Source organism: Ipomoea triloba, chromosome 9 (genome assembly GCF_003576645.1).
Source record: "Ipomoea triloba cultivar NCNSP0323 chromosome 9, ASM357664v1".
NCBI lineage: Eukaryota > Viridiplantae > Streptophyta > Magnoliopsida > Solanales > Convolvulaceae > Ipomoea > Ipomoea triloba.
Genome location: NC_044924.1, coordinates 24,142,798 through 24,147,626, shown reverse-complemented (window position 1 = coordinate 24,147,626; position 4,829 = coordinate 24,142,798).

The following is a 4,829-nucleotide window of genomic DNA, read 5'->3' as shown; positions in this document are numbered from 1 at the left end:
TTTACACTTCAAAGTTTACAATTTTTTAGTTTCTTGTTAAGTGTTATACTTTATAATTCAATCTTTAATGTGTTGTGACCGTATGTTTTGAGAATTGATTGTGAAGATGAATCTGCCAAAGAAGCTTTGTATGAATTGCAGCTGATAAAGTGATAAAGATTTCCTTATTTTCAATTTAACTGTTAAAATATTTTTAAATTTCTCATTTATTTTTGCATTTTGGCACTTTGTAGAATGCATATTCTTGAATTATAATGTTATTATAATGTTTCAAGTTGACAAGTTCTTAGTTTGTTAATTCGCACTTATTTTTAAGAAGATAAATATTTATGAACTACGATTCTTATAAATTAAATAGTGATTAGTTGATTTATTATTTTACTCTAATTTTTGTTTTCTTTTTGTTGAAGATGGAACTAGAGAACAAAGCCCCTACAACTTGTGAAATATAGAATGTGCATTTTGTATTGTAAATTTGAATTTTCAGGTGAAGAAATCCTTGTAACTTTTGTGGAGAATTGTTATGTAAAGTTGTATACTATGAACTTTGGACTTTTTGATGAACAAATCATGTGTAAAGTAAATTATTTATGTATTTGTAAATCCTTTGGATTGTGGACTTTATAAGTTTAATTTGTAAACTCAGTGAAACAATCTATTTAGAGTGTGAATTGTGGTCTTTATAAGTTTAATTTGTTAACACAGTGAAACAATCTATTTAGAATACATATTTCGGGTTTTTAGATCTAAACCCGAACTCAACCCAATCAATTTAACCCAAATCCAAAATTATTTATACATATTTCGGTTCGAGTTTAGTTGTGATTTATTCACACTTGTAATATTTCAGATTTGGATTTTGCCCTCGAGTCGAACCAGAACCCTACCTGTGCCCACCCCTAGTTGGGCGTTTATTTTTGTGCAAAATAAAATCCATACAACCTGATACTGGGGGTAAATATAATAAAATGTACACTACCTTGGCTCAATTGGGTATCAATCATCGTATATCTTGTGCTCATACACAATCAAAGCCCGTTTGGTTGCCAAAGGGTTTAATCGGATTGCGGGTCAAGATTTCTTTGACACCTTTAGTCTGGTGGTGAAGCCAACTACAATTCAGCTTTTATTGGCTCTTGCATTTTCGTCTGATTGGGTGATTCGCCAGCTAGATGTTCATAGCGCTATTTTGAATGGCAACTTGTTTGAGATAGTGTATATGCGTCAACCGTCTGGCTACACTGACATACTGGGGCATGTGTGTCTGTTGCAACGATCTCTATATGGAACTAGACTGCATGATTTCTTGATTCCTGTTGGCTTTCATGCTTCTAATACTGATGTCTCCTTATTTATTTATACACAGGCTAATTCTCGTATGTATCTGTTGGTGTATATTGATGACATATTAGTTATCGGCAGTGATCGACAACTGGTTGATGTGCTTTTGTCGAAGTTGTCTGCTGTGTTTAAGATTCGAGATTTGGGGTCCCCAAGTTTCTTTCTTGGGATTGAGACCATAGCTCGTTATGGTGGTCTTGTTCTTTCTTAAAAGAGGTCTATGTGTGACATTCTGACGCGTGCTAGTATGGTGGACAGTAAGCCTCTCGCCACACCGGTTCCTTGTTGTGCATTCTACTATTCATTCAGATGAGTTGTTTGCTAATCCGACCAACTTCAAGAGTTTGGCGGGTGCTCTTCAGTATTTGACAATCATGTGATCGGACTTCTCATATGTGGTGAATTTACTCTATCAGCATATGCACTTGCCTATGGAAGCTCATTGGGCTCAGCTGAAGCGTGTTTTGCGGTATGTGAAATGCACCTTGGACTATGGATTACGTATGCAGAAAAGTGTTTCCTTAGCTCTACATGCCTTTTCGGATTCTAATTGGGCTGGTTGTCCCGTTGATCGTAAGTCCACGAGCAGCTTTGCTATGTTCCTCAGATTGAACTTGATTTCTTGGGTTTGTAAGAAGCAACAGACTGTTGCTAGGTCATCCATGGAGGCTGAGTTTAAGGTGTTGGCTGATGTCTCTGCTAAGGTGACTTGGATTATGTTTCTGTTGCGCGAGCTTGACGTGTTGAAGTTGCCCGCTCCTAGGTTGTGGTGTGACAATCTAGGGGCAACCTACATGAGTGCTAATCCGGTGTTTCATGCTCGGACCAAGAAAGTCGGGATTGACTATCATTTTGTGCGGTATAAAGTTACTATGCGGGAGCTTCAGGTTAACTTCATATTTACCAAGGACCAGTTTGCTGATATTTTCACTAAACCTCTGGTTGCTCCCCCATTTGTGTTCATTCGCAACAAGCTTCATGTTATCAGTCGAGAACCTTGTGCTTAAGGGGGAGTGTTATGACTCTACCGTCCTAGTTGTAGTATATCTCTATTTGCTTATTGTTCTTTGTATTAATTTTGTATTCTATTTCAGCTCTGAATATATACATAAATATCGTTCTCATCCTCTATGTCCAAGATCAATTTCTACTACAACACCTTCAGAGGCTAACCCATGGCTTTCAGATACATAAGGGATGCTATTAGTCTCTTGATTTAAAGAACAGTCTTGCAGAGACTCCAGAACCTGAATAGAATTACATATAAGCACCCTACCCCTGCCCCTACCACCGCCACTACCTCTACCTTCTCCCCTATTTCTACCCCCAATCTCAACAAACACCACTTCCCCTATCTGAACATTCTGACACCCTGCAATCTACTGCTGCTAACCCCCCCAACAAATGCTTAAATAGCCCTAAATCCAGAGGACTCACTTCACCATTTAAATCAATTCCACTCTATACACTTCCTGCCAAAGGATCCACAAAGTTAGCATTGTCTCTTATACATTGCTCCTCAAGATCACATTGCTGAACCTGCACCATATCCTGTTGTATCTCCATACAATCCTGACCAGAATTCTGGAAATCAAATTGAACATGACTATGCACTTTACCCCAATGTTCTGACCACCACCTAAAGACTCATAGGATTCTTCCCATTAAACAAAAATCTGCTCTCTCATCAAAATGTTCAAGCAGTGACATTCTTGGGGAAAAAAACCGAAGAGACATGCCTGGAATCAATCAGACCTACCTCCATTGTACCCTTAAAAATGAATGTAGTAGCAAAGAATTTTCTAATTTATTCCAAAGAAGGCTTCACCCTAGGCAACTTCCCTATCAATAATTGACTTTCAATCACATTCATCTCAGCAATCTCCTCTTCTCCAAACCTAATAGCAGCCATTCCCCTATGAATCTCAGGAGTTTTCTCAGATATATTTGGTTGTGGCAAACCACTAAAAATCCCCCTATTCCCTCTCCTGGAATCCCTAGCAAAGAGACTAGCAAATTCCTCCTAGCAGCATTACCACTCCCCCCACCACCATATACATTTCCTCTCAAAGCATTAGCCCTATCAGCACCCTCCTTCCAGGATTATTAGCATTAATATCTACACTAGCATTAGCAGAATTGGAATAAGCATTACCATTAGCGTCACACACTGAGTTCACATTAGCATTAGCATTAGTGTTGCTATTAGAGCATTAGTATAAGAAACTATTAGAATTATTATTAACAGTATTAGTATCCTTTCCTGCAACAAAGTTCATAAAACTGACATTATTAGCAGTAATCAACTTAGTATTTTCAGTATTAAGCATCACATTACCTGACATCACTGTCGGCATATCAGCAAAAGTGAGGGCACAATCCATCAAAACCCTGCCTATCGGAGACGCGATCGTTCAATTCCCTTCAACTTCTTGATCCTCTTGCGACCGCATAGACGCCGAGCTTACAGAGGTCAAATTCAAACTCACTCCATTATTAATCACCCCAATTTGAGCATCCGAAGCATCCGGAGTTGAGACCACTGTCGGACCACCAAGCGCACCACCACCAAGGTCGCCGGCCCATGCCGAACCTTCTTGATCACCTCTAAGAGGATGCATTCAACGTTCAGATCAGTAGAATTTAACAAAATCGAACAACCAAAGTCAAACTTCAAGAGTGACGTAAAGAGAGCAGTGAGAAGAGGGAATTAGTAGGGGATCAGGGAGGGAAAGGAATTTAAATTACACTGATAGGAACGAATATAATAATTGGATTTTTTTTTTTGAAAAAATAATAATTGAAATTAAAAAAGGAAGAAGTAAGTAATTAATATAATAATTGAGAATTGAAAAGGAAAAAGTATGGAATATAATAATTGAAAACAAAAATTAAAATATCTTTATATAATAATATAATAATAATTATATTCTCAAAAAAAAATATAATAATAATTATAAGAATGATAAAATAATAATTTATAACGGCATTACAATTCCACAAAGTGTGGATGTAATACCTAAAATTACAACTAGTATTATGTTCATAAAAATATCTTTACAAATACTACATTGTAACAGAGTCAGTAGCACTCAAAAAAAAATCTTTACAAATAAGATTATATATTTTTAACACCTACAAATATTTCAATATTTATGATTTTAAAATAAATTATTTTACTACCAAAATCCAAATAAAAATTATTTTTTTAATTTTACTAACTCTAAATTATATTATTATTTGAACCAACAAGTCTATCCGAAACTAATTTCTGATCTTAATGATATTACTATTTTTATTAGGGAAATTGGTACAAATAGGCCATCGAATTATTTGGAAATAGCAATTAATCATTGAACTAAAAAAAAAACTCCAAATTAATCCATGAACTCAGAAAAAAATTACAATTACCACTTTTAGCATGTTACTATCCGGTTGCTACTGATCTGATTTGGATTGCCACTTGTAATCATGTTTTAAGAAAATAT